Here is an 11,142-nt window from a genome sequence, read left to right as displayed (position 1 = left end):
CAAGCACTGGCATAAAATGGAATGGAGGAATGTAAATTTATGGAATCTGCGTGACTTGGGGGAGGAGAAGATAGATTTTATACATCTGCTATTAGTTAGGACATAATGTCAAAGGAGAAACACTTGAATGACCTGACATTACTCAAGCTGATTATATCGCAATCGCACGCCATTTTAAAAGAACTGATTTACATGTTTCAAAGCATATAGTAATTGTTTACCATATCTTTGTATACAGAGTATAGGATGAAATAATCAACAGGTTATAAGAAGGCTAATCTGGCAACGAGAATTCTCAAAAGCTTAAAATGGTAAACCATTTTACAAATAAAACGGTCTAGTCTTCACCAATCCCAATTACGTATCTCCATAAATATCAATTACAGAATGTAACCACCAGTGCCACGTGTCAAATTAGAATGAATTTTTAAAATAGTTCGCGTGCCAAAACATATTCCTTAAAATGTGTCAGATTTCAGATATATGACTGCAGTTACGAAAAAAACTACATAATATGTGGGTGAAAACTGGCACTGTTTTATCTTACCTTTTCAAAGATCTTTCGTAAAATATCAAGATTAAAGTGAAAACTCACTCCAGATGAAAAATCATATTCATGTCATGATTTGCATATACCAAACTTCTCCAATGTTTTTCTAATGTTTTTCCTTGGCCTTAGTGGTCGGCGAGGCTCAAAGCACCATAATTTGATTTGTTTTTCCTTGTTCCTTCCAAACGTCTTTGAGTGTTACTGTACGAATGAATTGCATTGATTGGAGTTTATTTTATGAGCGTAATTAGTTAAATCTTTCTTTTTTAAAATTAATCTTTTATCCATTTTTATCATTTGAAAGAAGGGAAAACATATGAAATACAAACCAGAATAAGAAAGAAGAGGAAAGAAAAACACCACATTAAAACGGCATGTATCATTATTTCAAACAATGAAGAGTGCAAATACAGATTTAAAGTAAGCGTGCATGTGAATTAATCTGCCTGTTAGCTGTGTATTATCCTTCCTGTTTCCTCTGCTTTTTTGTTTTGCCTTAACCAGTTAGCAATGTACACTCCCAAGTCACACATCCGCACACCCATTCAGTCATAACAGCAATGCTGATATACATTCAGTGTCGCCAAAGTGACCAAAGAGGCCAAAGGACGGTTTACTTACTATTCCACAGACCACATTTTCACAATTTGTCTTAAGTGCCCTATTGATGTGAAGGAGGGGAGACGGGTGCAGGACGACAAGAATACGAGAAAGAAAATTATCAGTATGAAGAATGCATTTAAATGTCGTCCACTAAGAAATCTGCTATGAAAACATTCACCAAATAGCCTCGACGTTTGCAGTTGAAACCAACGGTCATTCATACAGGTCGGGTTATTTGACCAGTGCATGAAGACGGCATTAATCTTTTTTCTTCCGTGGAGTAAAGAAAAAATGAGTTCAGTATATACTTAGGTAGACTCAATGGCTCTTTGCCATTGTTTTGCAGATGGGAGTCTTGGCTTTGGGCGAAGCTATGTAAGCTCTGAAAGGTTTGAATACTTATCCAGACACCGCCTCATCCCCAAGCATTTGCTTGTTACGAGGTTGAACGAAGCCCTCGCTATGATATGCTCATGAGATGCCAAGTAACTTCCCGTTGCATGTTGTCTGGGACTTCATGACAACTTCGCGTTCTTTATTGCTATCGATGCTCCTTTCAGTTGTGTTGAAGCGTATATTTTGGATGTCTGCTTCTGAAATGTGGATGGCCGAGGTCTAGCTAAGACAAAACAAATGAGAGGGAAGGCCTTCAAGACTCACTTGTGATAAAGTCCCCTAGCATTAATTACAGAGTAATTTCCCTTTTTTACTATCTGCACCAAAACGTTTGCAAAATAAATAAATCCATGCTTAGCAAAAGAAGTTCCTGTTTGAACAAAAAATGATAATAATAACTCTTGTTGTGTCAGAATAAGAGGTCAAAGTGCCAAGTTTAGAGAATACAAAAAAATATAAATATAACATTAAATGCAGTTTGCATATAATTGAGCTTCTTTTTTTCATTTTTTGTGCCCATCCCAGAGGTGCAATATTGTTTTAAACAAGATGACTGGAAAGAACTGAATTTTTCCTATTTTTATGCCTAATTTGGTGTCGACTGACAAAGTATTAGCCGAGAAAATGTCAAAGTTTACCACGGATACACACACAGACACACGGACACACACACACACACACACACACACACACACACACACACACACACACACACACACACACACACACACACACACAGACAACCGAACACCGGGTTAAAACATAGACTCACTTTGTTTACACAAGTGAGTCAAAAACGCCTTTTTGTCTTGAACAGTTATACGTGCTTGATCTGCGCGTTGGTTTCCTGCGGAGATCAGGCATTCCGCCTCTGTTTTACTGTTAGCATATATGGTGTGGCGTATATGGATTCCCCCGCATGCTTTGACACTTCCTCGAAACTGAAAACAAACTGAAACTCTCCTCTGCACTCTAATAGTTTTCTGACGGTTTATTCTCGTCAGCCAGGGCATAAAAGTAATACTGGTCATGGCTGCTGTTTCCGTCTCTGGCTCTCTGAAGTACAGGGCAGCATCTTTAGGGTGGTGTTCAGGCTTTCAGGCTCTCTGTACAGGGCAGCACCTTTAGGGTGGTGTTCAGGCTGTCTGAAGTACAGGGCAGCACCTTTAGGGTGGTGTTCAGGCTCTCTGAAGTACAGGGCAGCATCTTTAGGGTGGTGTTCAGGCTTTCTGGTGCTCTGAAGTACAGGGCAGCATCGTTAGGGTGGTGTTCAGGCTCTCTGAAGTACAGGGCAGCACCTTTAGGGTGGTGTTCAGGCTTTCAGGCTGGCTGAAGTACAGGGCAGCACCTTTAGGGTGGTGTTCAGGCTGTCAGGCTGTCTGAAGTACAGGGCAGCACCTTGAGGGTGGTTTTCAGGCTTTCAGGCTCTCTGTACAGGGCAGCGTCTTTAGGGTGGTGTTCAGGCTGTCTGAAGTACAGGGCAGCATCTTTAGGGTGGTGTTCAGGCTCTCTGTAGTACGGGGCAGCACCTTTAGGGTGGTGTTCAGGCTTTCAGGCTGTCTGAAGTACAGGGCAGCATCTTTAGGGTGGTGTTCAGGCTTTCTGGTGCTCTGAAGTGCAGGGCAGCATCTTTAGGGTGGTGTTCAGGCTCTCTGTAGTACAGGGCAGCACCTTTAGGGTGGTGTTCAGGCTTTCAGGCTGTCTGAAGTACAGGGCAGCATCTTTAGGGTGGTGTTCAGGCTTTCTGGTGCTCTGAAGTGCAGGGCAGCATCTTTAGGGTGGTGTTCAGGCTCTCTGTAGTACAGGGCAGCATCTTTAGGGTGGTGTTCAGGCTCTCTGTAGTACAGGGCAGCACCTTTAGGGTGGTGTTCAGGCTTTCAGGCTGTCTGAAGTACAGGGCAGCATCTTTAGGGTGGTGTTCAGGCTTTCTGGTGCTCTGAAGTGCAGGGCAGCATCTTTAGGGTGGTGTTCAGGCTCTCTGTAGTACAGGGCAGCATCTTTAGGGTGGTGTTCAGGCTCTCTGAAGTACAGGGCAGCATCTTTAGGGTGGTGTTCAGGCTTTCAGGCTCTCTGAAGTACAGGGCAGCATCTTTAGGGTGGTGTTCAGGCTCTCTGAAGTACAGGGCAGCATCTTTAGGGTGGTGTTCAGGCTGTCTGAAGTACAGGGCAGCATCTTTAGGGTGGTGTTCAGGCTCTCTGAAGTACAGGGCAGCACCTTTAGGGTGGTGTTCAGGCTGTCTGAAGTACAGGGCAGCACCTTTAGGGTGGTGTTCAGGCTTTCAGGCTCTCTGAAGTACAGGGCAGCACCTTTAGGGTGGTGTTCAGGCTTTCAGGCTCTCTGAAGTACAGGGCAGCACCTTTAGGGTGGTGTTCAGGCTTTCAGGCTCTCTGAAGTACAGGGCAGCACCTTTAGGGTGGTGTTCAGGCTTTCAGGCTCTCTGAAATACAGGGCAGCATCTTTAGGGTGGTGTTCAGGCTCTCTGAAGTACAGGGCAGCATCTTTAGGGTGGTGTTCAGGCTTTCAGGCTGTCTGAAGTACAGGGCAGCATCTTTAGGGTGGTGTTCAGGCTTTCAGGCTCTCTGAAGTACAGGGCAGCATCTTTAGGGTGGTGTTCAGGCTCTCTGAAGTACAGGGCAGCATCTTTAGGGTGGTGTTCAGGCTTTCAGGCTCTCTGAAGTACAGGGCAGCATCTTTAGGGTGGTGTTCAGGCTCTCTGAAGTACAGGGCAGCACCTTTATGGTGGTTTTCAGGCTTTCAGGCTTTCTGAAGTACAGGGCAGCATTTTTAGGGTGGTGTTCAGGCTTTCAGGCTGTCTGAAGTACAGGGCAGCATCTTTAGGGTGGTGTTCAGGCTGTCTGAAGTACAGGGCAGCATCTTTAGGGTGGTGTTCAGGCTGTCAGGCTGTCTGAAGTACAGGGCAGCATCTTTAGGGTGGTGTTCAGGCTGTCAGGCTGTCTGAAGTACAGGGCAGCATCTTTAGGGTGGTGTTCAGGCTCTCTGAAGTACAGGGCAGCATCTTTAGGGTGGTGTTCAGGCTCTCTGAAGTACAGGGCAGCACCTTTAGGGTGGTGTTCAGGCTGTCTGAAGTACAGGGCAGCATCTTTAGGGTGGTGTTCAGGCTCTCTGAAGTACAGGGCAGCACCTTTAGGGTGGTGTTCAGGCTTTCAAGCTGTCTGAAGTACAGGGCAGCACCTTTAGGGTGGTTTTCAGGCTTTCAGGCTTTCTGAAGTACAGGGCAGCATTTTTAGGGTGGTGTTCAGGCTTTCAGGCTGTCTGAAGTACAGGGCAGCACCTTTAGGGTGGTGTTCAGGCTTTCAGGCTGTCTGAAGTACAGGGCAGCATCTTTAGGGTGGTGTTCAGGCTTTCAGGCTGTCTGAAGTACAGGGCAGCATCTTTAGGGTGGTGTTCAGGCTGTCTGAAGTACAGGGCAGCATCTTTAGGGTGGTGTTCAGGCTGTCTGAAGTACAGGGCAGCATCTTTAGGGTGGTGTTCAGGCTTTCAGGCTGTCTGAAGTACAGGGCAGCATCTTTAGGGTGGTGTTCAGGCTTTCAGGCTGTCTGAAGTACAGGGCAGAATCTTTAGGGTGGTGTTCAGGCTTTCAGGCTGTCTGAAGTACAGGGCAGCATCTTTAGGGTGGTGTTCAGGCTCTCTGAAGTACAGGGCAGCACCTTTAGGGTGGTGTTCAGGCTCTCTGTACAGGGCAGCACCTTTAGGGTGGTGTTCAGGCTCTCTGTACAGGGCAGCACCTTTAGGGTGGTGTTCAGGCTCTCTGAAGTACAGGGCAGCACCTTTAGGGTGGTGTTCAGGCTTTCAGGCTGTCTGAAGTACAGGGCAGCACCTTTAGGGTGGTGTTCAGATTTCAGGCTGTCTGAAGTACAGGGCAGCATCTTTAGGGTGGTGTTCAGGCTTTCAGGCTGTCTGAAGTACAGGGCAGCATCTTTAGGGTGGTGTTCAGGCTTTCAGGCTCTCTGAAGTACAGGGCAGCATCTTTAGGGTGGTGTTCAGGCTTTCAGGCTGTCTGAAGTACAGGGCAGCACCTTTAGGGTGGTGTTCAGGCTGTCTGAAGTACAGGGCAGCATCTTTAGGGTGGTGTTCAGGCTGTCTGAAGTACAGGGCAGCATCTTTAGGGTGGTGTTCAGGCTCTCTGAAGTACAGGGCAGCACCTTTAGGGTGGTGTTCAGGCTTTCAAGCTGTCTGAAGTACAGGGCAGTACCTTTAGGGTGGTTTTCAGGCTTTCAGGCTCTCTGTACAGGGCAGCACCTTTAGGGTGGTGTTCAGGCTTTCAGGCTGTCTGTACAGGGCAGCACCTTTAGGGTGGTGTTCAGGCTTTCTGGCTCTCTGTACAGGGCAGCATCTTCAGGGTGGTGTTCAGGCTTTCTGGCTCTCTGTACAGGGCAGCATCTTTAGGGTGGTGTTCAGGCTCTCTGAAGTACAGGGCAGCATCTTTAGGGTGGTGTTCAGGCTGTCAGGCTCTCTGTAGTACAGGGCAGCATCTTTAGGGTGGTGTTCAGGCTGTCAGGCTCTCTGAAGTACAGGGCAGCATCTTTAGGGTGGTGTTCAGGCTGTCAGGCTCTCTGAAGTACAGGGCAGCATCTTTAGGGTGGTGTTCAGGCTGTCAGGCTCTCTGAAGTACAGGGCAGCATCTTTAGGGTGGTGTTCAGGCTTTCAGGCTCTCTGAAGTACAGGGCAGCATCTTTAGGGTGGTGTTCAGGCTTTCAGGCTCTCTGTACAGGGCAGCATCTTTAGGGTGGTGTTCAGGCTCTCTGTACAGGGCAGCACCTTTAGGGTGGTGTTCAGGCTCTCTGTACAGGGCAGCATCTTTAGGGTGGTGTTCAGTGTGGTGCTCGCCGACCCCGACCCCGACCCCTTAACACAACGCCGTTGCTGGAGCCAGTTTGGGGCAGATTTATCCTTGGGTCAATCCTCTTGTTTTTCAATCTTACTGGTTCGTTGATTACTCTCCAATAGATGATTACACACACACACACACGCACACGCAGACGCACACACGCGTGCGCGCAAACACACACACACGCGCGCGCGCGCAAACACACACACACACTCACGCACGCACGCAAACACATATTTACACACACGCAAGAACGCACGCACACCCATTTTAACACAAAAACTGACGAGGTGGTGGATACGACAGTTAAACAAGTGACAAACTTGAATCGTACCGGAGGAAATGCTTTTTATTTTTCAGCATATTTTGTATTCTAAGCGTTTGGGTGTAGTTTATAAACGGGTAGACGTTTGGTGAACAAGCGAATTTCAGTTTGTCTTTTCTTGAATTTAGAACGAGCCGCGTTTACAAGAATCGAATTCACTTCATAAGCTAGAACTGTTACGTCACTGGTGTATACTACAATCCTCATGGATGGATCTGACATTGTTAATTTCAGACGTTCTGCATCTGCGGCAGACTTGTAACTTGCTCAGTTCCTGACAGGGCATTCCTCAGATGTGTGAAGCGAAGAGTTGCTCCATAATGTCCATTTTCTTTCGTTGAAACACGTCTTTAAGTGTTGCTATCTAGCACAAACGTTGCGCGTGCAGGAAGTGGTCAGTCTGAGTTGAAAACAGACAAAACGAGAAGAAAAAAAACCCACCAACAAAACTTCCGGCGGAAAGATAAGCATTAAGCTAAGCCGAGAACTAGGATTGTCAAAACTATGATGACCTGATCTACCGCTCTTGGTTTGTTCAACAGCAGCCGAGAGGAACACATTCCGGCACCCATGGCTTTACCACAGATTGAGACGCTGGAAACAATGGCTCGGCAAACTGACCGAGAGCTCAGGCAGCACGGCTTCAAGTCAGCCTATGATTACGTCCGTGCTGTCGTCTTGCCGGCACGAAACGGGGGCACCTCGGGGCTGGTGCCTCCCCCTGCAAACCGCCGGAAAATCTTAGACCTGTTTGGCACTGTGTGCGAAACGATGAACTTGTTTTCTTCCATGGCTGTCGTATACTTGGTAATGATTGACGACTTTGATAAAGCAGCGGAAAATCCCTTTTTTTTACGCAGATTGTCGATGCTCGACAAAAAAGCACTTCAACGTTTCCTTGAGTATGCCTTGAGGAGGAAAGATTTAAAATTTGCTTCAGTGATACTGCTGTCAAAGCCCAGGATGCAGTTTCAGTCTGTGTTGAAAGAATTAGTGGATAAATTTTATCATGTGCCGGAAGCGGTTTCTCTGATAAAAATAATGCTGGCACGCGGATGTCTTAAAAAACAACTTATGGTAGGTTTCGTGCAGTTCTTCATTCGTGTGGGACACGAAGTCTTATTTCAATATATGGCGCAAAACGATTTCATTTCTCTGGCGGAAGTAATAACAGCTGAAGTGGTGGAAACGAACTATAAAAATGAAAAGCGTCTGGTGTTTCACACAGTTTTGAGCATGATAATGAATGCGTTTGTGGAACTTGCTGGTCGGGATGCTGAGCTGTACAACATGATGGGCAGAGCAGTAGAGACGGGTCTGTCAACCGTTCATGGTGCTGTTTGTCATAACATCAAGCATGAAGTGGTGAGTCCCTTGTGGCAGGCCATCTTGCAGGATCGCATGAGCATCGTGAGACTCATGTACAGAACGGGGGCCGTCACAAACCAAGAGCTGTTCGAGTTTAGAGAAGATGTAGAGAAGGGGTCGCGTTGCATGGAAGGAGGGCTGGAAGGCAACAAAACTTACCGCTACGTGATCTGTGCAGCCCGACACCCCAGACGACTGCAGGAGCTGTGCTTGCTGGCCTATTCACACATGGTCGGCTGCCGAAGCATGCAAACACGCGCAAAGATGTTGGACAATATTCCGCGGCTGACAAAATATGACCTGGAACAGACCAGCAACAACACAGAATTGTACACACTGAAAGACAGGGTACTTTTCAAAGACGCCTTGTTAGATTTCACGAAAGGAACAACATACCGCGCAAAAAGTAGAGATCCTCCTGGTTTTAGTTCAGTTGAATCTGATAGTCACAGAGATCCTCCTGGTTTTAATTCGAATGACAGTCACAGCAATTCTGACAGCGATTCTTTCTATGATTGTATGTCCGACGGTTTTGATTGAACACAATAAGGGATGAGTGGCTAGGTATCGTGTGCACGTTGTGTGTTGATGGACACTCAGCCCCTGAGGTAGGAATTCCAGATGGGAAAATGCAGCATATTTATTCTAAAATTATGGGTTTAACTGCTTTAAAATATATACATTTTATCTTTGGTCCCACATATTTTTTTTATATATATAAAAACTGACGTGCTCTCTCAGACTCGTCATAAGTTTAGAGAACTGATGAACAGGTGAAGACAGACGGTGGCACAAGAATTTGTAGATATTCAGAGGTCATTGTATTTATAGACAACTCCAGCGTGTTTTGGGAGGAGAATAGTACGTTTTCATTATACAAAGACATCACCAGTGTATGTTAGAGGAGAAACACTTTCCTGGTCGGACACTTCAATTACAGTACAATCGCGCTTTGTCTTAAAACGAAGTCTGATTTACATCATTTTATGAAGAATATGCTATATCATTAGCCGCGCGCATTGTAAACCGATACTTAACGGCTTAACGGGCGATACGGATAGTAGATTTGGAATTGAGAATTGTGAAAAGTTTGGAATGATATGTCAACATAGTGTATTGCACGTGAAAGGTCTTTGTGCCAGGATTAACATTATACAACTCGAAATATTTAATTAGTCAACGGTGTATTCGCCACTGCCGCAAATCAAACATTTGGATATCAACATATGTTCCGTTTTTACGCATGTTATTCTTATGTCTTAGATTTTATAAATAGAATTGCAATTTTTATGAAAAAACCCCAATCAAGTTGGCGAGAAGTGGCACTGTTCCTCACCTTTGCATTATTTCCCGATGATCTTTCATTATACGCATGAAGATTATTACTGTGAACAGAATACCGAACCCAAACAACCTATTGATTTCTTATGTTCTGTTCTCGAGTTGCAGATAGAATTGTTAAAATACCCGACTTTCGTTATAATATGGTGCATGAAGTTCAAATACAGATTTATAATAAAATATGTTTGTGATGTAGTTTTGTCTGTTTTCTGTGCAACGGCCTTTTCCTTTACCGTTGTTTTGTATTACCATGGCCACTCTCACCCTCGTGTCCACCCAGTCAGCTACCAACATCTGTGCCGATATATTACACACACTAAACGGTCTTCGTGGCCAAACCATGTAGTTTTCATCGTCCCTGAATTATATTGACCAAAGTTTTGTGCGTCACTCGACTGACAAAGTGTGACACTGATATAGGGGATAGAGGGTGTGGGCAAGAAGGAAAACTAGAGTAGAAAAGTCTCGTGTGGCATAAACACAGAAAAGACAGTGGTAAGAATAGCTGGGGATTCCCCCTGCGATGTATAGAAAATGTGGCCTATCCTACCACCGAACATTAAGAGCAGTAGTTTCCTGTATAACAGACCAATGAATGGTCACCTTTCAGTGACATTGGTCCTCTTCCACGCCTGTGCATAAATGCGAGTTTGGCGGTGAAAGGGTTAAACTCCCTCAGCATTGAGGATAACCAGTGATGGATCCCAACTGCATCTTAAAGATGTATCAACAACTAGATGAACCATTTGTGAACGGTCATCAAGGCACTGAAGTGACAGGTTCGTCCGAAAGATTAGGCGACAATCTCTGATGCGCAGAGATTATCAGAGATATGCTGACTGTCGCTGATGTACTTTAGTCTAGCAGACCAGATGGTATAAGTGTGTGTGTGTGTGTGTGTGTGTGTGTGTGTGTGTGTGTGTGTGTGTGTGTGTGTGTGTGTAGCCTGTGTAACAGAGTGAGTGAGAAAGAAGAGTTTTTTGGGTTTGTTTCTTGCCACCTGATTTGATTTATCTGCCTGCCAATTCTTAGCCAGCACTGCACCGAGCGTTGTATGGGGAAGGCGGACAAGGGACAAAGTGTATGAGGTTGTTGTCCACTTCACGGAATCTACTTTGAAAGCTATTGCAGCTTGCATCAAATCATGCTGTGGACACATAAGGTTACTTTGTGGTTTCAGAAATAAGAACACAGGCATATCTGAGCAATACACGAAGTGTAAAATTGAAGCCTCCACTCCTCCTTCATATCAGGAAATAAATTATTTAGCACATTGACCGGACCCACTGTCTGTTGAGGGTTTAAGTTGTTTTCATGTAGTAGTCTTGGATTTGGGCAAGACTATAGAATGACTGAAACAGTTCTAAGATTCTTCGTTCAAACCCCACAAAAACCACAGTGCACATACTAATGGCGAGTTGAACTGTAGTTCTGTCTGAAGTCTCTGTACTCGCATGTGACTTCTGAGCAGGTGCATTTGTAGCATGTAGTCTGGGTCCTCTGTAACAATTTCAGGATTTTTATATGCAGTTGTAGGCACCGTTCTTTTTCTACATTGAATTACATTGAATGGGGGGTGTGGGGTGTGTATGGGGGTGTGTGTGTGTGTGTGTGTGGGGGGTGGGGGGAGTTCCAGAAACGTGGTTAACCGAGGTCTAAAAAACAGGTCTTTTTGTCTTGCACAGCTAATTGTAGTTTACCCCCCTCAA

This window comes from Babylonia areolata, chromosome 8 (genome assembly GCF_041734735.1).
Source record: "Babylonia areolata isolate BAREFJ2019XMU chromosome 8, ASM4173473v1, whole genome shotgun sequence".
Classification (NCBI taxonomy): Eukaryota; Metazoa; Mollusca; class Gastropoda; order Neogastropoda; family Buccinidae; genus Babylonia; species Babylonia areolata.
This window is presented reverse-complemented; position numbering follows the sequence as displayed.